Consider the following 24,086-nt stretch of genomic DNA (forward strand, 5'->3'; position numbering starts at 1 on the left):
TCCCCCTGGAAAATCCTCTTCTGTGCCCTTTATTTTATTTTATTTTTAAATTCAAAACCTGACCTGAAATCCTGTTGCTGGAGCCCTGTTTTGTCCAGGTCCAAACCTCTCCCCCACGCCCTCGTTTACACTCAGAAAAAAAATAGAATTTACAGTGCAGTTGGGAGAGAAGAAGCAAAAGTTTGTTTGGGAGACCACGTGGAAGGAAGCCGAGGAAGGAGGAGGAAAAGCTGAGTCTGGGAGGAGCAAGAGAGACTTTGGGAAGGAAGAAAGGTGCCAAAGTGGAACTGAGTTGGGAGGGGAGGAGCCGAGGTGGTGGTGGGGGGAAGCTAGGGAACCTGTTTAAAGGAGCAGGGGAAATTTATTGCTCCAAATGCCGCACTAGGCAGGCAAGTCCCAACTCTTTCCAATTTACTTAGCCACCAACGAGTGAGCACATAGCTCTAAATAAAAGCTCCCAAGCCTCCCAGCCTCAGTGAAGCAATGAGCCCGATAGTGTCCTCCACCCCCAAGCTCCAACAGCAAAGTGAAGCCTGCCCGGAGAGCCTGCATTCCCCCCCCCCACTTCCGGATTTTTGGAGAGCAGGGGAGGAGGCTGCTAATTCGGGGGTCCCCCACCAGGACGGGGGGTTTGGGAAGCCTAAGCTGATACAAGGGAGGCCGTAGAAACCCTGAATCAGTGTCTGGAGGCAGTTTTGGAGTGGATGCAGGCTCACAAACGGAAGCCTAATCCTGACAAGACAGAAGTGGTATTGCTGCGCAGAAGGCCTGATGCAGGATCTAAGGTATCACCTGTTATGGAAGGGGTTGCACTTTCCTTGAAGAAACAGGTCAGTAGTCTGAGGTGCTCTTGATCCCAGGCCTGCTGATGGAAAAGCAGGTGGCAGCTGTGGCCATGAATGCCTTTTACCAACTTTGACTGCAGCCTTTCCTGCAGAGAAAAGCTCTGGCCAATGTGGTAAATGCTCTGGTTACATCTAGTTTAGATTACTGCAATGTACTCTACATGGAACTGCCCTTGAAAAATATTTGGAAACTTCAAATGGTATAGAATGCAGCCAGGATGTTGACTGGAGTGAATCATAACACCATATAATTCAGGTCTTGGCATATATGGTTTGAGACTTGCATAACTGAAGAACTATCCTTTATGAATGTGCCCAATCATTATAGTCTGTGTTATTGTGTCTGTGACTGTTGTTAGCCACCCTGAGCCCATTTGGGGAGGGCGGGATATAAGTGCAATAAACAAACAACAAGAACAACAACAACAATAATAATAATAATAATAAACAGTCACCTTCAGAAGCCCTACTTCAGGTGCTCCCTGCCTTCTGAACTTAGGCAGAAGGCAACCTGAAAAAAGGCCTTCTCAGTCTTGGCACTCCAGAGAAATTCATCTGTCCCCATCTGTTCCCATATTCCAGGGATGGCCTAGGGTAGCTCTCCAGATGTTTTTTGCCTACAACTCCCATCAGCCCCAGCCATTGGCCATGCTGGCTGGGGCTGATGGGAGTTGTAGGCAAAAAACATCTGGAGAGCTACCCTTGGCCACCACTGCCATATTCCATCAGCGGATCAAGACTCTTTCAGAATTGTTTTGATGATATGTATTTGGTAAGGGGTTGATATTAACAGTTTTATAATGTAATTTTACCTTGTATATTTTAAGTCGATAGCCACCTTGTCCATGCTTGTAATTAGATAATAGCTGGATATAAATTTTGCAGATATTCTTTCACATACTTGGGGGGGGGGGGGGCGGAATAATACAACAAAGATTTCCTCTTACCATCTAAAGGCTTTTGTGATCCTGTCCATATAAACATATTTAATTGCTGCAACTTGGGTATTTTTCATACAATTTATCTGAAGTCTGGACAGGTGAGCATCTCAACAAGATTCTATACAGTAATCTCATTAAAATAATATGCACTGAATAGCATTTTCAAGGTTTATACTTTTTGAATATTAAACTTGCCAGCATCCACAATGATGATGAAAGCAGCAGAATTTGACATCTAACATATGAAGCTGGGTATCATAGCTTGAAGGTGCTGTGAGATCTACCTGTACTGTTGAACAGACAGTTGGTAGTGGTTCCTAGGGCGCCTCTCTGGTGAGCCAGCTGTGACCATTCCAGGGCAGAAAAGACCTTGCCACTGTGGTACATGTGCCAGTAACATCTAAATTAAATTACTGCAGTGTGCTGTATGGGAGGATGCCCTTAAAGACTGTCCAGAAGCTTCATTTGGCACAGAATGCAGCAGCCAATGGTCATAGGGATCATATTACACCTGTCTTCTTCTATTTTTATAGGTCCCCAGTGTGCTTCTGGGCCCAATTCAAGGTGCTGGTATTGACCTTTAAAGCCCTATACAGCTTGGGATCATTAATTTAAGGACCACCTGCTCCCATTTGAACCTAACCAATCTCTCCAGTCATCTTCAGATGGCCTGCTTTGGGTGTGCCCACCATCTGAGGCTAGATGAGCAGCTACTTGAGAAAGGGTTTTCTTGGTCATGGTGCTGAAACTTTGGGATTCCATCCCCAAGATTATTCCTCTGTCTCCCTCTATCATTGTTTGCTACCAGCTGATAAAGACTTGTTTGTTTTGTTTGGTGTTCCATCACTAATTCTATTAGCATTTCTCCATGTTTGTGTTTTTGAGTGTTGAGGTGTTTTGTTTGTTTTAAATATTTTGTATATGTGCCTTGCAATTGCTTTAAATGTTTTAATGTTTGACAACCTGGTTGCTCTGGTTGTTTTATAAAATATACTGCTTCCAGTAGAACATCAAGCCTCTGCCCTACTTTCTCAAAAGTTCTGTAGATCATTTTTCATTAAAGTTCCAGGAACACCAATCTCTGGCATGGTCCTTGTTAACCTGGGTGATGACCAAGCAGATATAGACCTTGAGTTCTATTTTATCACCATACTGAATGGAGGATTGAGATTCTTTTAGTCTGACTCCTCAGATGATGCCTATCAGGGGAGACTCGGCCAGAAGCTATGATACCCAAAGCATAGCTCTCTGTTTCACTGGAACACACAAGTCCCATGAGTGTAAGAACCTAGCATCTCATGGGGATCCTTGGGATTCAGCTCCAGAACTCAGTGTTGCTTTGAACAACAAGAATCCTGAGAAGATACAGCTGCAATTCCCAAGAGCTTGGTTACATCTTGAATTGCAGAGCATCATCTATCAGTCAAATATTTGACTGTGACTGTCATCATCCTCATCCTTATCATCATCAACAACAACAACAACATTATCATCGACATTTTTGGGACACCTAGAATTCAGAAAAACATGATTTTTTTAAAAAAGTTGTACAAGGATTGAAATGCTCCAGAGGGGATAAAATTTGATGACAAACACGGAAAGGGATGATGGAGAAATCAGGCTGCTCAAGTGGCCTGTAAATTCAGATAATCTTAAAGGCTGTGTTTGAAGGGGTCCAAATTGTTTCCTATTCCACACTTCTTCATAAGCCTTCAGTTTATAATGGTACAAAAACATAAAATATCCACATGTTCATTGCACCAATACTCACATGTTCACTGCACCTGTCCACATGTTGACTGACTGCACAGGGAGGGAGAGGAGGCATGCATGTACTGGTCTAAGTTCCATACACTCAACAAGTCATCTGTCTGGTCTGAACACATGGAAGAAGTTTCCATGTGTCTGCTCCCTTCCCCTGATTAATGACAGTGCTCTACGGATGTTGTTGGCTACAGGGTTGGCTACAGACACTTCCTCCATGCATTTGAGGAATAAGTGACTCAGCAAAAGCACAGAGATGAGGGCAGAGCCAGTACACTTGTACCCACTCTCCCTTCTCAGGTGATCAGTCAGCTTGCAGACAGGTCATCTCTACAGGGGATATATTAATTGGGCTTGTGCATAACTATGTGCAGAATTAGAGCATATAGTCTTGCTTGTTGATTACAGAAATTCCTGAGAAATTTGCTTCTCCAGCATCATTTGGATGAAAAATGCTTTTTCATAACACATGGGCCAGTTTGTTTGAGGATAACATCAGAAGAAAAATCAGTATTCCAAGACATTTTTAAATCAACAGACATCTCTTTCTCAGAGCCTTTCCTCCTCCCCCCCACCCCAATTCATTTTTGACTGAGAATTCATTTTCCCTTCCTGTGTTTGCCCCACCAGAATGGCATACATATATTTTTTTTGTAAGCTGATGATTTAAGCTCCATGATTATTCTCCATTAAACTGCTGCAGAAATGCCAGTCAGGCATTATGATTTTCTTCACTCCAGCTGTGCTGAACCACAAGTAGATATGAAGTAATTGACCTTGTTGTTCACTGAATTGTACAATGCTTTGCTACCTACTGTTTTGTGCCACTCACTTTGCTTCACTCATCTTCTAAAGTCATGACCTTTGTGGGGGATATTACTCTCCAGCATATCCCCCCCCCCCTTAAAAAGGAGCTCTTACAAAAGTAAAGCATTAAATACTCTAAGTCCTACATGCCTGAAACACTGAGACCAAGCAAACTTAACAATACTTAGATGAAAGGATCCAAATCATTCTTTGACAAGAAAGAAGGAACTCTTTTTTGTTAAGCATATAGGGGAAACAAATTCAATATTTTCAATGGAATAGAAGTATCATAATAGAGCCTACTGAGAGAAAAAGGATTCTTTTATGAAGGAACTATGAGAATTTGCCAATGCTATCCCGAGAAAAGAGAAACCTGCATGTCTTACATTCAGCAGATATTTTGTATTTTACAGGTGTTAGCTATTGGCCACAGAACTATTAGCACAGCAGTAGTCACTTAATGCTACACTAAAGAACTGTTCTTACATTTTTCTGTATAGAAATAAGGGAGCCAGCTGAATTGACCCCCAACACCCATGTGTCAAAAACGTTATTTACAGACATACATATAAATGAATACAGGGGTACATACATATATAGAAATAAATATGTGCAACTCTGGAAAAGTGGAGGTTACAAATTACATGTAGAGAGCCTGCTATGTATTCAAACAGAGGTCTCTAGTTGTCTGTGCAAATGATATCTTAAATATGTAGAACTGGGCAGGGCAGATTAGGGAGCTGCCTGGGGCATGGCCCTGGCAAGGGCACCAGTGTGAGCCTTGGGTGGGTGCCGATGTTGCCCTCCCACCTGCCCTCACCTCCATGGTGAGGGAAATACCAGCAAAACCGACTGGAAGCAGCAGCGCGTCTGCTCCGCAGAGCATGCTGTGAGGCTACCTGTCGCTCCGCCATTGTGTCAGATGTGAGGCGGAGCTACAGCAGCCTCACAGTGCACACTCTGAGGCGAAGTTATGCTGCTGCTCCCCTTCACTTTCACTGAGGGCAGGGTGGGGGTGGGGAGCCCTGTCTAGGGTGCTCTTCCCCATGGAGCCACTGCTGGAATTGGGGTGAGCCCCCACGTGTTCATTTCTATACTGGAGGAATATTGGCCCCAGGCTTAATAAACTGCTCTGCACTATCTGGGCAATTATTGTTCTAGAACAGGGGTGGCCAAACTGTGGCTTGGGAGCCACATGTGGCTCTTTCACACATATTGTGTGGCTCTCAAAGCCCCACCCCCACTCCGTTGGCTGACTTGGAAAGGACATTTCTCTCTTTAAATCCCTTCTCCGAGCGAAGCCAGCTGGTAGCTTGGATAATTTATTTAAATTTAAAATTGCCTTCTTTCCACCTCTCCATCCCTCCCCCAATTTATTTTCCTTCCTTCCTTTCTCTCAAACATCTGACATTCATGCCTTGCAGCTCTCAACGCCTGACTTTTATTCTATGTAACTCTTACATTAAGCAGGTTTGACTACCCCTGTTCTAAAAGATAGTGGTTTTTAAGTAGCTAGATGAGAATTATTAATCTAGGAAGAGTCTGAATCAGTCTTCCATTTGTTATTGCACTAACAGTGCTTGCAAGTAGATAATGAGCTCCATAATAAAATGTTCACAACTACTCTCAGTGGAAATTTATTCCAGGTCTAATTTCAATGGAATTTACTGCTGCCCACATTTCCAGCTCCAAGTACACCAATGCTTCCCTTGGTGCACCCACAGTTTCTCAAATCAATTTTGTTAGTGCTGTTTCATAGTTCTGCACTAGAGAATAAACTGCTAGAATCTGTTGACTGACACTTCATGGTCATTCAAGTACTATAGTAACAGTGCAGACCTAAGCAAAGTTACACTCTTTGAAGCCCATTATTAACTTCAATAAACTTTGAAAAGTGTTAACTTTGCTTAGAGTTACAATTTTTCCCCAATACATCAGAGTTTTCAAAAGTATTGCGAAAGGTACCAAAGGAGATTGCCCAAAGATTCCTAAGGCACCTTAATGCTTGGAATGCTTCACTGGCAAATATTGAGAACTGAGATGCAGTAAAGAATTACCCCATGGACATGACCCGATTTCTATAGAATGGGAACAATTCAGTGTGTGAGAGCTCTATGTGTGTATCAAAGCACTACAGATTTCTAGATAGAATCAATTATGCATTATTTCTTTACCTTATTCCCCTGTGGTATAAGAGAAAAAATACTGAGGGAAACTTCTGATTATATGGCAAATTCACATTTTTCTTAATTTGCGTATTCACTGTACATATAAAAAACCATGTAAGGAGGCCAGACAGTTAGGCCTAATGAGCTACAATTCCTAAACACAAATGAAAGATGCAAAACGAGCCAATTTGCATACCCTGCCTATATGACAGCCACACCACTGGCATCTTAACAGCAAAATGAAAAGTGCCATTAGAAAGTCCTTAGTCAACTTTAGAAGAAATATTAAGTTTTCCACTTAACAATTCTGAATAGCCAATATTAATTGAGGCATTAATTCTGAAGGCAAAAAATGATAAAAAGCAAAGAGAAATGAGTATTGAAGTAGTATTGAAGCAGAGCGCAGAAGAATAGATGCTTTTGAGATGTGGTGCTGGAGAAGACTCTTGAGAGTCCCTTGGACTGCAAGATCAAATCAGTCAGTCCTAAGGGAAATCAACCCAGACTGTTCATTGGAAGGTCAGATGTTGAAGCTGAAGCTCAAATACTTTGGCCATCAAATGAGAAGGGAGCACTCCCTGGAGAAGATCCTGATGCTAGGAAAGACAGAAGGCAAAAGAAGAAGGGGACAGCAAAAGATGAGATGGCTGGACAGCGTTACTGATGTATCAAACACGAATTTGAGCAGACTTCGGAGGATGGTGGAAGACAGGAGGGCCTGACTTGACTTTGTCCATGGGGTCGCAAAGAGTTGGACTTGACTGTGCGACTGAACAACAACAAATTAAAGTAGTATAAAAGGCATATTTTACTCTCAGCAATTTCTTTATTTATCTCTTAAACAGGGATCAAAGTGGTGGCCCTGACAAGATTTATTTTGTTCCACCTAAAATTGTCTTTCTAACTGTACTGACTTGCAGGCTCTGAGAAGTCAGCCAAGGCAGGGTTGTTTAGTCCAAAGTCAGAGGTCCTGAAGTCAGGCAAGGCAGAGTTGTTCAGTCATATGAACATAAGAGAAGTAATAATAATAATAATAATAATAATAATAATAATAATAATAATAATAATAGAAGCCATGTTGGATCAAAGCAATGGTCCATCCAGTTCAACACTGTCACACAGTAGCCAAAAAATCTAGGTGCCATCAGGAGGTCCACCAGTGGTGGCAGGACACTAGAAGCCCTCCCACTGTTGCCTCCCAAGCACCAAGAATACAGAGAATCACTGCCCCAGACAGAAAGTTCCATCTATACCTTATGGCTAATAACCACTGATAGACTTCTGCTCTATATGTTTATCCAAAAGTCCAAGGTCAGGGGTTCAGAACTCAGGCAAGCCAGGGCTGTGGCTTAACATCTATCCTACTTGTTGTGTCCATGCCTAACAGCCTTTCTTGGCTGGTTTTTATAGCCCCATGTCTAAGGGTCATGTTTGCAGCTAGCTTCCTGGGGTAGGGTTACCAGGTCCATCCTGGAAACTGGTGGGGTGGGGGGGACTTACCAGTAAAAAGAAGGCACCCTAGGCCATGTCACCAGCTTCATGCAGGGTGACATCACCCTCATTTAAACTTAGTGAGTCCTAGAGAAGTGCATTTCCCAAAGCAATTATAAGTCTCCATATGTCACATTTATTGGGTTTAGTGTAAACTAATGGCAGGAAACAAATGCCATTTTCTATTCATTATATTCATTTCCTTGACCCCAGGCTAGGGTTACTGACCTCCCTGATAAAGGTAGCTGTCCCCTGCTGCCAGGCCCAGGCCTCCCAACTGCAGCCTTACCAGTAGAAAGAAGGCCTAGGTCATGTTGTCAGCATCACACAGGAAGTGACATCATCATGCCAGTGACTTCTCAGAGACACTCTGGGGTGCCAAATGCAATTGGCTATTCATTGTTTAATGCTGCCTGCAGGCCCCGGGACTAGGGTGCCTGCGCCCGTAGGCTGGATGGCTTACCTGCACCCTGGTATAGTCTTCCTTGTGTACACTCCAATGGCATCATGATGACATCATCAGGGTACACAGCCCCCCCCCCCAACTGCCGAGCCAAGCTGGCAGCCAGAGCGGGGGCGGGGAAGGGATGGCGGTTCCGGTAGCAGGCAGGGGACGGTGGCGGGTGAGGCGGGGAGGCAACAGCGGCCATGGGGAAGGGATGGTGGGGGTGGGGAAAGAGCCGGCACAGGGCCTCCTCCTCTTCACTCTCAGGCTGCCTTTCCTGCAGGGGAGGGAGCCTGAGAGTGAAGCTGAGCCGGCTCCCTTTGAAGCAGGGGAAGGCCGAGCGCTGGTGAGGAGCATCTTCCGGCGCTGGTGGGGGGCTGGCGCGGGGAGGCTACACACCAGTGCTTGTCCCAGGGGCGGTCCACAGGCCATCCTGAGTGCTGGCGAGGAGTGTCTTCAGGCGCGGGGAGGCGGTGGTGGACAGCAACAGGTGCAGGGAGGTGACAGGCGGATGGCGCAAGGTACAGGAAGAGGAGGCGCCTCATGGAGCCCCTAGGCTATGTGGCGCCCCAGGTGGCCGCCTACTTGGCCTACTCCCATGTGCTGGCCCTGGCTGCCTGATTTCTTGGCATGGCCAAATGCCTTCCTGTGCTCAAATTCTGCATCTGGCTATGGCAATCCTCTTGGGATACAAAGGTGTCACCCCAAATCCAAAGAAAAGCAAATCCAAATACATTCTTACTTGTGCATAAAATGTCCTTAAGATGAGAAATTAATCTAGAACTGTGATGACCAATGATGTGTTTCCTGGCACCCACTTGCTTTGTCTCCAAAGCAGAGAGTCAGTGCTGGCTTTTCATCACTTCATTGGAGCAGGAAGTAATTCAGAAGAGCCCAAGAGGTATCACCATTATGTCTGCAGAAGAAGAAGAAGATATTGGATTTATATCCCACCCTCCACTCCGAAGTCTCAGAGCAGCTCACAATCTCCTTTTACCTTCCTCCCCCACAACAGACACCCTGTGAGGTGGGTGGGGCTGAAGAGGGCTCTCACAGCAGCTGCCCTTTCAAGGACAACCTCTGCCAGAGCTACGGCTGACCCAAGGCCATGCTAGCAGGTGCAAGTGGAGGAATGGGGAATCAAACCTGGTTCTCCCAGATAAGAATCCACACACTTAACCACTACACCAAACTGGCAGGAAGTATCCATTCAGAAACAGCTGCCGCCATTGTAGGATACCTGTCTTTTATTGTGTTATCCCTACTAACATTTTGTGATTCAATCCAGCCCTTGTGGAAGACATTTTGTAATTGATTCCATCCCCCATGACAGCCATTTTGTTCTAACACTGTTCTTAAAATTCCAATATTCACTAAAGATTCAATAATGTTGGGCATTTCTGATCTAGAATTCACTTATTATAGCATTGTGTGAACTCTTGCAATAGTTTTGTATAAGTGCTGACCAGACAACATTATTTGCTGTTCTACAACTGTGATCCTTTGGATTCAACCAAGTATTGTAAAACATGTTTATAGCTTTCTGTACACACATAAACATGGAAGACTCCATACTGAAACAATTTGATTTCTGTTACTTATTCATTAATGGACCCAAACTAGGTCATATTTCTTTTTTTCAGTCATCACACGCTAGATGTATCTGTTCTGAGTAAACAAAGCTGACATACTCAGACTAGAAGAATGCCAACAAGAAATACAGTGAAATACAATCAATGCATTTTAAATTAGATGTTGCACAGAATTACAGCGGTTTCCAAATGAACCAGATCTTCAATACCTGTGAGTTAATTAAGTAAAAGACATGACGTTCAGCCAAAGCAACTGTAGGATATCCTTAGAGTCATTACAAAATGACCATCTGTTTTATGAATGAAACATTTACACCTTGCCAAATATTCCTTAATCTTTTTATGAGGTGGTTTGTTTAGAGGGCTGTAACAAACTGACAAGATCCTTGGTGTTAAAACTATAATGAAGAATGGGAGGACACTGGTTGAATACCAGTCTGTAGTTTATTTGACTCTCTAAAAATTTAGTAGCTGTTCTTTATGTGATCATTCTTGAAGAAGGAAAAGCAAATCAGAATCAATTGGTTCATAAAGTTGTAGCAATTTTGCTTTAAAAAAAACCCAATCCAGAATCCAGTTTATCTAAAGCTCTTAGAAATACAAGATAATTCTGTCCAATTATGCAAATTAATTAAAAAGATTAAATCCAAATATTTCTCCTGTATTATATCATGAATTGAATTGGAACAATTTGCTTTTCTTAAGAACTAAAGACTTGGTTTGTTTTGTTTGGTGTTCCATCACTAACGCCATTAGCCTATCTCCCTGTTTGTGTTTTGGGGTGTTGAGGTGTTTTGTTTAATTGTTTTGAATATTTTATACATTTGCCTTGCAATTGTTTTAAATGTTTTAATGTTTGAAAACCTTTGATGTTTACCACCATAGGAACCCTGAGTTGGGTCAAAAGGTGGCATAGAAATGTGCTGGTGGTGATGGTGGTGGTGGTGAGAATGATTCTGTTTAGTTTTCAATACCATTTTTTTCAATGTTGCTGTTTTTCTGCTATCTGGTCCCTGCTCTATTTGCTTTTCTTAAGAACATGTTGAAAAATTCAATTTACTTCTTTGTAAGCCCTATTTTTTCTTTTCAATCTCATGTTGAGCCTTCCTCTTTTCCTGCTGTTTCTTGCGCTTTTCCTATCATTATTGACTTTTCCAGTGATTCTTGTCTTCTCACATAATGTAACCAAAGTATGATAGCCTCAGTTTAGTCATTTTAGTTTCAGAAGGATGCATGGATGGCATTTGGAACATGCATATGAAGCTGCCTTATATGGAACTGGTGTGGCCTAATATGCTAATGAGTTCCTGCTGGGCTTTTTCTACAAAAAAGCTCTGCTTAAGAATATTTTCTAGCTCCTTCATGGGTGCCCTTCCCAGTCTCCTTCCTTGTTGCAGTCTCCCTTTTGGTTGATGATGGAGTCAAGGAATAGAAAACCTGGAACAATTTCAGTTTCTTCATTGTCAGCCATAAAGCTAAGTAATTCCCCTGTAGTCATCATTTTTTTCTTCTTGATGTTCAACCACAGTGCGCAGGTCATGCATCATTTAAATTCAGATATAATCTGGACATGTGCTGTTTTTACACCTTTGCAGTTAATGGCATGTTGGAGCATGCTCAGAACTTGCTAGACTGAATAAGAGTTCCCTAGAGGCAATGAAAGAATGTGTTAGGACATGTCCTCTCTTAAGGTTCAAGGCAAGGGGACACAGACAGGCCCAAACAACATGTTTGGGTTTTTATAGAGTTGGGTTCAGTGTTTCCTCTAAGCTGGCTCACACATTTCTGTCTTAGCTCAGGAAGGATGCCCCCAGAGCAAACTAATTTATTCAGTAGCCAAATCTCTCACTCACAACTTTAATGCCAGTAGCTCATTAAGCAGAATTTCTGCTCACAAGAATGCACATCTTATTTATTTTGTTCAATTTATATCCCACTGTCCCCGCAAAAGCAGGCTCAAGGCGGCTTACATGTTCATGTAAATACATAAATTTACATTAAGACATAAAAACTTAAAAATCAAAACATTTCAAGTGCTATAATGATCTTTAATTTTTTTTCTATTCTGTTGTTCCAGCTGAGTGTTCTATAGAAAAACAGATTCATGCTAGAGGTGGTCCAGATGTTCAGAGTCTGTTATAGCCTTAATTAACAAAAGCCTGGTGGAAGAGGGCCATCTTACAGACCCTGTGGAACTGTGCAAGTTCTCGCAGGACTCTAACCTCCTCAGGGAGCTCATTCCACTAGCATGGGGCTACAACAGAAAAGGCCCTGGCTCACTTTAAGGCCAGGGATTGGGAGCAGATTTTGTGACCCTGACAGAAGTGTTCTCTGGGGAACATGTGGGGAAAGGCAGTCCCTAAGGTATGCAGGTCCCTGGCCATATATGGATTTTAAGGTAAGATCCAACACCTTGAAATGAGCCTGCGATGGGCAACCAATGCAGTGCTTTCAGCACAGGTTGAATGTACTTCCACAAGGGAAAGCCCATTAACAGCCTGGCTGAAGCATTCTGCACTAGTTGAAGCTTCCGAGTTTGAGACAAGGGCAACCTCATGCACAGGGCATTACAGTAATCCAATCTCGAGGTGACTGTAGCATGGATCGCTGTCGCCAAGTCCTTACGTTCGAAGTAGGGGACCAACTGCCTTATCTGCTGAAGGTGATAAAGGGCTGATTTGGCAGTGGCTGCCATCTGGGCCTCCATTGTTAAAGAGGAGTCCAGGAATACCCCTAAGCTTTTAACCTTTGGCATCAGCGTAAGTGGTGCTCCATCAAAGGTCTGTAGTGAGACCTCTGCTCCTGGACCACCACAACTTAGATACAGGACCTCTGTCTTCATCAGATTCAATTTCAGTCAACTCTGCCTGAGTCACCCTGCCACAGTTTGTAGTGCCATGGTCAGATCTTCCGGGGAGGAGTCGGACCAGCCACCCATCAGCAGATAGAGGGAGCATTGGTTGGGTCTGGCTTTTTCCTCTTGCATAATGTTTTTGTCAATTTTCTTTGTTCCAACCACTCCCACTTATCCTAGTTTTGGATGACTGGATTGTCATGGTCAAGCCACTCCCTTGCCCCCACCCCCGAAGACAATTGAGTTCATTTTCTATTTTTAAAGAAGACATTAAAATATTGATATATTATATACCATTGTAATGACAGATTTAGCAGGTTCTCTAAAATCCCAGCTATCATTTTTTTTAAAAAAAAGTAAGTGCCCCTTTTTTTCTGAAGATATAAAAAAAATACATATTTTTGAAAAGCACCAAAATATCTGTATTTTAGTGCTATTTTTAAAAGATGGAGCCATGATATTGACATATTAATATAAACATGTACAAAAAATAAAAAGCAAAGTGTGCTGTGATGCCACCAATGAAGGCAGCATGCTCTCTTGAAAATCCTGATGATTTAAGGCACATGTGTAGAGAAAAAATAAACTGACTCCACGACTATGGAAATACAGAGGAAGGGCAAACATGCAGAAGAAGAACCATACAAAAATGGATTCTACTGCTTGTGGATTTGACTGTAAAAACAAAAAAGAGTAAGCTGAGCATATGGAAAGGCCCAATATCAGCTGAGCTCCCTGCTCTTTCCAAACTCTGCCCTCCCTAGGCAAACCAGGCCAGTGAATATGTCTGAGATGTTGTACTATCAGTGTCAATCACTGGGGTTGGGCCTATCATGCTGACTGGTTGCTTCAAATGCCAATATTTTGCTGAGCACCTTTCCATGTGGCCACCTCTGGTCTGAATTCATGAGAGCAGTCATCTCTCCCTGCTGTTTTTCCCAGCAATCTTTATTCTCCAAGTCCCTCCCTATCATAGAGGCTACATGGTCTGTCATGCAACAATGTGATGGAGGGGTGAACCCCGAGGAGTCTGTCCCTTTCACTTTCTAGTGATGTGGGGGGGTGAACCCCAAGGAGTCTGTCCCTTTCACTTTCTAGTGCACAACTGTGGAAACTTTAGAGTTCATATATAGTTTAGGAGAGCTGCAGAATAAGTTGTTAGACCAAGACACCTTGCAACTTCTTCAGAGTAGTAGGAGGCATGAAGCAATTGTCTTTATACTTATGCAACTCCTTTTGCTGCTATAATTTTTACATCACTATTAGTGGGGAGGGCCTGGGGTGATGGAGGCCATTTATTTTGTTTTTGCATTGAATTGAATGGGGTGTTTATACTTAGCAAATGTGCATTTAATAGCATGTGAATACTTATCTTCTATGTATTACAGAAACATATCTTGAAACATGTTGTCTCCCAAGAGACTGACAAGAGACAAGACAAAGGGCCTAGGAAATTCTAGCTCAGCTTTATGTTGCAGCTCCTCAAGTACAACTCTCTTAAGGAAAGAGTGCAGATGTTGGGTTAGTAATAAACTCAGATGTTTTGAGCTCAGTGAAGATTATCCTTTAAACTAATCTCATCTGAATACAAAGGTTAAAATGAAGAACTGAATTTTATTTATTTTATTATTCAAATTTATATTCTGCCCTCTCCGCAAGAGGGCTCAGGGCGGATCACAACACAAAAGTGAAAACATATAAAAGATCAATAACAATTTTAAAAACCAATAAAAACAGTATAAATTTATAAAACACAGGGTTTCCAGCTGGGAAAATTGCATAAGATGGTATTTCAGTGTCAGCAGTGTCAGCAAATTGGGATATATTATTGTAAAATCATAATTAGAGTCTTTTATCCTTGACCTTTTTTTAAAGGGGATAAATGGAAAGATACATTGTATACAGAGCTTATGTTCAGGTTGCTAGCTGATTTCTGCAGAAAAAAAATGTCCATTAATGACAAATTTCTGTGAAGCTGCTATTCATTCATTATTAGTTTCTTAGGACCTCTTCGCAGGTTATTCTGCATACATTTATATTCTGTATACATCACTGTATGTGAATATCATACATACTTTAACTTCCCTTATATCTGGTATGTAACTTTTCATCCTTCTGCAGGTGCAGCTTTAGACTAAAAGATAAGCACTAATGGGAAACCACGGTCTTTAAAGTTGCAGTAGCAAAGACAAAAGAGACCATGGGAGGCAGATTAAACCACAGTAAATATAATAAAGGCAGTTAACAAAAGTTACTACAAAATATTCAACAATATATTATAGTAGAAACAATTCATAGTAGTCCTGCAATCATTGTAATCAATGTAACGATAGTCAACAATCTTCCACAGCATCCATTCCAACCAATAGAAGTAGGTCATCAAGATAGATTGTATCTTCATAAAAGTCCTAGGTACTCACTGCAGACTTCTTCCAGTATTTCTTGTTGGGCTTCATGGTCCTTCCTCTTGCCGCATTTGAATATATAAGTGTCCTGGTCTAGTGTAGTACTGAGGTACCTAAAAGAAATTTGCTGCTCCTCCCAATTTTGTGTCATCTGCAAATTTAATGAGTAGCTCCTCCACACCCTCATCCCAGTATATATATACCACCAACTGTGGCTTCCTAATAGTGCTCAAATGGCAAATTTGTTTTTGGTATTCAAACATGGTACACAGATATACTCTGGTTGGTCCAAAATCATGTGTGAAGGAAGCAACCCAAACATAGAACACAAAGGGCATTTATTTTACTGTGTGTTGCTACATGGATATATCTTCCTATAGGGATTTTGTATTATATTAATCTAAAAAAGGTAAAAGTAGTCCCCTATGCAAGCACCAGTTGTTTCCAACTCTGGGGTGACGTTGCTTTCACAGAATTTTCATGGCAAACTTTTTTTTACGGGGTGGTTTGCCATTGCCTTCCCCAGTCATTTACACTTTCCTCCCAGCAAGCCTGGGTACTCATCTTACCAACCTCAGAAGGATGGAAGGCTGAGTCAACCTGGAGCCGGCTACCTGAACCCAGCTTCTGCCGCAATCGAACTCAGGTCGTGAGCAGAGCTTAGGACTGCAGTACTGCAGCTTTACCACTCTGCGCCACAGGGCTCTTACTATATGAATCTATTTTATGGCTATATAATGAAAATGTACCTACTATCTAAGCTACATTGTTCATCATATCAATTGTTCATAGGTTGAAAAAGAAGTAAAGATACTGACATATTAATTCCTCTCGGGGATTATCCTTTTGGTCAAGCATGAAAGAATGACAGGACATACCAACTATCATAACTCATAAATATGAACCAGAAAAAAAAATATTAGAGTAGCTTCATATCTCCGGTAGCAAAAGTAATCCTCCACCTGTTTCCCAAGAGCAAGTTATACTGTCTTGGCTCTATCATCAAACGTAAATAATTTATTGTTCTGTGGCTCTATCTAGATACTTCTTTTCTCTCCCCACGGGGTCTATCACAGGGCTGATCTTATCATGAGCTAACTCTGGTGAAGTGTCTAAAGTATTTTGTCCTCTGAAAACAAAAGATCTTTCCTTCTGAAAGGAGTGCCATTAGATTGTATCTATATGAGAGATCTAATTAAGGATCCTTACAATCTGTGATACAGCATTTCATAGGTCAGGTGTGTGACTGAGGCAGCTAGTTTATAAAAACAAGCAGTAGGCTGTTTCCATTAGATAAGAGCTGGCTGCTTATTAAGCAACCTTGGCAGCTTCTGAGGCTTTTAACTATCCTCAGCTGATTTGTATCTAAAAGATAAAATCATTACATCAGTTTCTTGATGCTGCTTAACAAAGTCACTGTTGATTCTTCTGCAGTTCGAAAAAGGTGTTATCCAGGTTATGAAGTTTTAAATAAATAACTTCTGAAACAGCAATTCAAAGCTACAAAACAATACATTGTCACAGTGAATCACACCACATATCCGTCTTGTCCAGTCTATTGTCTAACACAGCCAAGAACAAGATGATTTCCTTCTGAGCAGAAGGAAAAGAAACTGAAGAAATCAAGGCTGCGCATTCATGGGACTATTCCAAGGACATAATCCATACTTTCTTAGACATGTGATGATAACTGCATCCCATTATGTTTTATGGAGTGAAAGTGCAAGATCACAAAGAATAAGCAGATCAAGTGGAAAGATCCACAGAAAATTGCATCTTGCCATTTCACACATTTCCAAAGCCGTGACTATAATACTCAGTTAATTTATGAACCAGATGATCATATTACATCTGAAGGTATCTTTAGTAGCAAGGCAGCTCTTTGTCAGAGCTTCATTTGAGCCATGGAACACAAAAAGGCTGTTCATGCATCTATCCATTTAGAAAAGCATACATGGAATTTTATTTATTTATTTATTTGATTTTTATCCTGCTCTATCCCACAAGTGGGCTTAGGGCGGGTAACAATATATAGGTTAACATCCAGAAAAGCATTAAACATAAAAACTAAGCTATGTTTAAAATAAACAAGTAATAGCAATGATGCTAACAAGTTGAAGAATTCAAATGCCTCCTGAGCTGGCCGTCTTTCAGCAGAGTCAGATTGGATGAAACACATCAGTAAGGACTGTGTGCAGGGGAGGCTGGAATGGATTGGATGTCAGCCACCTTAACCAAAGGCCCGGTGGAATAGCTCCATTTTGCAGGCCCTGTGAAACTGTAATAGATCCTGTATGACCCTGATATCAAGTGGGGCCATGTTCCACCAGACTGGGGCCAGGGCAGAAAAGGACTAGCATCGGTTGAGGCTAGGTGGTCATCTTTCAGGTCAGGGACTACCAAGAGGTGTTGGTCTGGGGAACAGAAGGCTCTGCAAGGCATATGCGAGGAAAGACAGTCTCATAGATATGCTGGTCCCTGGCTACAGGTAGAAGGTTGATACGATAACCTTGAACCAGATCCAGTATTCAATTGGCAGCCAATGCAACTGATGCAGCACCATCTGAATGCGTGCCCACATAGATATCACTGTCAGCACATGCGCCACGGCACTTTATACTAGGTGCAGTTTCTGGGTCAGATTCAATGGCAGCCCTATATAAAGCAAGTTACAGTAATCCAGTTTGTAAGTGACCTTTGCATGGTTCACAGTAGCTAAATCCTAGGAGGGGAGATAGAGAACCAGTTGCCTAACCAGCTGAAAATGATAAAAGGCTGTCCTGCCAATGGTGCTGACCTAGATCTAATGGAAAGTGAGGCATCCAAGATCACCCCCATGCTTCTCACCCTTGCTGCTGGCACCAAGGGTTGGGAGTTGGATTCTTGATCTCAGGCCTCCACAATTCATTTGCTGGACCTCCATCTTTGATGGATTTAGTTTCAGCAAGCTCTGTTGTAACCATCCAGCCTCAGCCCTTAATGCCCTGTCCAAAACATCTGGGGTGGAATCTGGCTGACTGTCCATCAGCAGATATACCTGGGTGTCATCAACATACTGATGACTACCCAGCCCAAATACTTGAACCAAATGGGTGAGGAAGCACATATAAATACTAAACAGCATTGGAGAGAGGATTGCCCCCTGTGGTACACCACATTCCAACAGGTATTGAGGAGACAGCCTCTCTCCAAGTGCCACCCTCTATCCCCAACCATGGAAGAAGGAGGAAAGCAATTGTAAAGTAGTTCCCTGTATCCCAGCATTGGCAAGGTAATGAGTCAGAAGGTCGTAATTGACCATGTTGAAGCAACTGCAGTACCAACCTGCCTCAATCCAGGTGTCTCCAGAGGTCTTCTGTGCAGGCTTCCAGTGCAGTCTCTGTCCCATGGCCAGGGTGGAAGCTGGACTGGAACATATCCAGGACAGAGGTGTCATCCAAAAGACCTGTAGCTTCTCAAGCACCACTCTCAACCACCCTACTCAGGAATGGTAGGTTCGATACTGGGCGGTAGTTGGCAAGAACCAATGAGTCCAATGATGGCTTTTTAAAGAGCAGATACACCATTGCCTCCTTCAATGATGAAGAATATGGCTCTTAAAGACTGCAACAGCCATCACAGTGATGCAGCTGGGTGCAGCCTTTTGCTGCCCAATGGAGGTGGCTTTGCTGCTTCCATGACGCTTGGTGGTGAGCAGAGCCAACAGACTTATAAGGGTGGCTCCACCCCTGTCTCCTTTGCAGTCTTGACCATGTGCTTGGCTTTGAAAGAGCTGTTTGACAGCTCCCCCAGCTAGGCTGAGGCTTCATCACAGCTGCAGTAGTGGCAAACAAGTGTTGGCAGGGGTCCTCTATGGCAACTGATGATCTCTTCAAATTGCAGTGGTTCCAGGTAGTAGCAAACCTTCTCAGAAGCAGCATCTAGGCCTCTGATGCTCCAGGCTCCTGATCAGGCTTAGTAGCCTGTTCTCAAGGCATGTTGTTGTCTCAAGTGGAGGGGGGAAACATAGGCCCTTAGGGCTTCCTGGTCCCTGTGGGAGATTGGAAACACCAGTGGCTGAGGCCTTAAAGGAGGGGGGCGGGGTCATTGTAGGTGGCCTTTTCCCCTGAGAAATCTTCCATTAGGGTATGAAGGGGGCAATTGTAAGGAGAGCTTCTGCCACTATTTTAGAGTGGGCCCCTGGTTTCCTAGGTGGAGCCCTTATATATTGAAGATGGTGTCCAGAGGTCTTCTGTGGCAGCTGAGGATCTCTTCCAATGGCAGTGGTTCCAAGTAGCATCAGACCTTCTCAGAGGCAGCATCTAAACCTCTGATGCTCCAGGTTCCCGATCAGGCTTAGTAGCCCATTCTCAAGGATGGGGCATGTTGTTGTCTCAAGTAGGGGGCTTCCTGGTCCCTGGGGGAGGTTCCCTAAGTAGAGCCATTTTATATTGGAGATGGTGTCCAGAAGGGTCGGGGACAAAAGACAAACAGCTCCAAAAAGCCCCCCCCCAAAAAAAAAGAGTAGTGCCCACTATCTCATCGTCTGATGAGGATGATGAGGTACAAGTAGGTAGGCCATATTAAATCAGCTTCAGGTTCTTGAACAGGCAAGCCCCCCCCACCTCAGTCCCTGACAAGGTGGTTTGTGGGGCAAGCCCAACCAGGCTGGCAGCCAATAAGAAATACCAAGAAGAGGTCTTAGCCTGTCTATCTGCTTTGGAAGGCAGGTGCTGGTAGTCGCATGATAGTTTCTTTGGGAGGAGATGGTGGTGCTAAGCTTGCCAATCCCCCGGTCCCAGCGGGGGTTCTTCCACTTTCCCAGGCTCCTTCCCACCCCCAGTCAGCTGGCCAGCGGGGGGAAGCCCCGTCCCCAGAGGACCATGTGCCTTTCCACCTCCAGAGGCTTCAGTCTCTGATTGAAAGGCTTCCTCTTGGGGTGGTGTGTCTGTGTTACTTTGAAGAAGTTGGCAGCAACTCATGAGTAGAGAGGCCAATCCCTCACTTCAGAGTCACCAGAAATGGGGGGGGAGGGAGGGAAACGTCTGCTGAGCACTTCATTATTCCCTATGTGGAGATTGATTCTCATAGGGTATAATGGGGAATTGATCTGGAGGTTTTGGGGGCTCTGGAGGAGCTGTTTTTTGAGGTAAAGGCACCACATTTTCAGTATAGTATCTAGTGCCTCTCCCCAAAGTACCCCCCAAGTTTCAAAACAATTGGACCAGGGGGTCCAATTCTATGAGCCCCAAAAGAAGGTGCCCCTATCCTTATTTCCTATGGAAGGAAGACATTTAAAAAGGTGTGCTGTCCCTTTAAATGTGATGGCCAGAACTCCTGTGGAGTTCAATTATGCTTGTCACTCCCTTATTCCTGGCTCCGCCCCCAATGTCTCCTGGCTCCACCCCCAAAGTCCCCAGATATTTCTTGAATTGGACTTGGCAACCCTAGGTGGTGCTGTAGCCAAGGTGATCTTGCCTGGATGACAGGCTGAAGCAGGAGTGGTAGTTGCAGAAGAATCATCCTTTGGCTCTGAGGGTAAGACTGCCCAGTCACAATATGGCAGGTTGGTGTGGCCCTGAGTGCTCTGGGGTCAGACAGCTGCCTTTAGGCCTCCAGCCCCTTCCCAGCCAGACTAGACATCAGAGGCAAGGTAACTGAGACTGTAAGTATTGGTCAGAGCATCCCACAGGTTGGTTGGGGAAATGAAGGAGAAACATACAAGTGCCCCTCATGAACTTTTAAACATTTTTTGAGAATTTAGTTTCCACAAAGAGGTTTCAGAACTCTGTTCTGCCACATTCCCCCAGAAAAAAAGTCCTGCCTCTATGCAAAAATGGTTCATCAAAGTCATATGCTGATAACTTCATGAGAACTTGGCCCTAATGGCAAGACAAAAAGATGTCCTCACACAGACAAGTGAGAGACAGGCTGGCCTATCTTAACCTTGGCTAGCCTTTTTGTACTCTTTCTCATGTTATACTTAGTGATGTTGCCACTTTCCCATCATTAAAAACATAAGAATATAAGTAGATCCAGGTGGGCAGCCATGTTGGTCTGAAGCAGCAGAACAAAGTAGGAGTCAAGTAGCCCCTTTAAGACCAACAACGTTTTATTCAGAATGTAAGCTTTCGTATGCATGCATACTTCTTCAGACAAGGGAATGGGGTACAGTGAACAGAACTTACATATAGCTGGTGAGTAGTGTTTAAGAATGTAAAGTGATACAAAGTTAAGATCCAATGGCAAAATAGTGTAATAAACAAATTGAAAGACCATTTGGTGTGGATAGCATTTTATTACCAATAAAAGGTAATAAAAGTTGCCTGTTAATTGCTCTTGCTACAAGTCTAGGTAAAATGGAAGGACATGTATTTCCTAGTGATGAACTTGTCCACCTAATTTACTTTTTAACATGTAACATACATTATAAATATAATTCTATACATTATGAACATCATTCTACTTTGCCATTAGAAAAAAGACTACATTAAAATATAGTGAAAATGTGTTAAGTATATGTAATGAGATAAACAGCCAATATCCCTTATTTGAGTATATCAATATGAAAAAAAATTCTGATACACTATTCTAAAAGAGAAATACTATGGAATACTGTGGATATATAGTTATACTCAGTGAGAGTGGATTTAGCATCAGTAATAAGATTTAAAAAAACAATATCCCTGTTCAGTCCTGGGGAGGTGTTTGTTCCAAGTTTCATAATAATTTGTAATTCAGCAATTTCTCTCCATTTTAGAATAGTGTATCAGAATGTTTTTTTTTGTATTGACACGTTGAACCTCATTTGCTGCATTGGCACCCACTCACCCAGCATCGACAGAATCCCTTGGAGTGCCTTACAATCCTCCATGGTACTCACCACCCTGAACAATTTAGTGTCATCCGCAAACTTAGCCACTTCACTGCTTACTCCCAACTCCAAATCATTAATGAACAAGTTAAAAAGCATTGGACCCAGTACTAACCCTACTGCTTACCACCCTCCACTGCAAAAATTGCCCATTTATACTCATTTTGTTTTCTATTAATTAGCCAGTTTTTGATCCACAAGAGGACTTGTCCTTTTAACCCATGACTCTCGAGCTTACTAAAGAGCCTTTGATGAGAAACTTTATCAAAAGCTTTCTGGAAGTCAAGGTAAACAACATCTATTGGGCCACATGTTTGTTCACCCCCTCAAAGAACTCTTAACAGGTTAGTGAGACAAGTTGCTGCAAGTGTTCTGATACTGAGCACCCAGAGATTACTGGTCAGGAAAAGGGAAGTCTGATTAAAATTCCAGTAGATATGCAGTCATGCAAAACAGTCAGGAGAGAGGCTGCAAACCCTGGGTGGGGAAATTCCTGGAGATTTGGGTGCAAAGGCTGGAAAGGGCAGAGTTTTGGGAAGGGAGGGAGCTCAGTAGGGATATACCAGAAAGCCCATGCTCTGAAGCTGCTATTTCCTTCAGGGGAACTGATCTCTGTAGTCTGGAGATCAATTGGAACTCCAAGAGAACTTTGTGAGCTACTGGCATTGAAGTTGTGAGCTACTGGCATTGAAGTTGTGAGTTACTGCATAAATTAGTGTGCTCTGGAATCATCCTTCCTGAGCTAAGACAAAAATGTGTGAGCTGGAGGCTAAAAATCTGTGAACTAGCTCATAATAGCTCAGCTTAGAGGGAATACTGCTCCTGATTCTCATGCTTGAGAATCTATGGCATTTTGAGTACAACAGTATATGATGTCAAACTCCAAATGGTTAAATCAAGTTTACTGCATAGCCATATATTGATTCAGAAACCTGTACACAGATGGAACACCTATCAAGAAACCATTTCCAAACCATTAGTCAACCATTAGCAAACTATTAACCTAACAACCATATAACCAACCAGCAGCTCTAACACTAAGGTTGTGTGGATCCTGTTATTTTCATAACTGTTTCTATTCCACTGAATATTGCCATCACAACAGATTTGGACAACTGGGATCCTGTCTTCTTTCCTCACCTCACATGCCAGCTTCTGTTGGTTGGCCTCAAGCATCCAACTGGGAGGAACTGGATCTCTAAGTGTCCTTCTCAGGGCAGGTGGTGCTGTGAGGGCTGCCCAAAGCTTGCTTGCTCTAGTCTGAAGCAGAACACCATATAACAGAAATTTAGCTTGAAATACAGATCAAGATCCTGCCAAAGTCATCCCAAGATCTCATTTGTTTTGAGCCTTTAACTAGAGATACTACAGACAGCAAAGGCTAACAGAGTTTGTCAAGAGAACAAACTGGTCATAGCGAACACCCTCTTCCAACAACTTAAAAGGTGACTCTACACATGGACAGCACCTGATGGGCAACATAGAAATCTGACTGATTATATACTCCACAGTCAAGGATGGAGAAGCTCCTTACAGTCAGCAAAAACAAGACCTGGAGCTGACTTGCATGAGCTACTCATTGCAAAATTCAGGCTTAAACTGCAGAAAACCATTCAGGTTTGACCTTGATCACATCCCTTATGAATATAAAGTGGAAGAATCTTGAGAGTCTCTTAGACTGCAAGAAGATCAAATCAGTCAGTCCTCAGGGAAATCAACCTAGACTGTTCCCTGGAAGGTCAGATGCTGAAGCTGAAGCTCAAATACTTTGGCCACCAAATGAGAAGGGAACACTCACTGGACAAGATCCTGATGCTGGGAAAGACAGAGGGCAAAAGAAGAAGGGGATGGCAAAAGATGAGATGGCTGGACAGCATTACTGATGTAACAAACACGAATTTGAGCAGACTTCGGAGGATGG

The sequence above is a fragment of the Heteronotia binoei genome, chromosome 8, assembly GCF_032191835.1.
Source record: "Heteronotia binoei isolate CCM8104 ecotype False Entrance Well chromosome 8, APGP_CSIRO_Hbin_v1, whole genome shotgun sequence".
Lineage (NCBI taxonomy): Eukaryota > Metazoa > Chordata > Lepidosauria > Squamata > Gekkonidae > Heteronotia > Heteronotia binoei.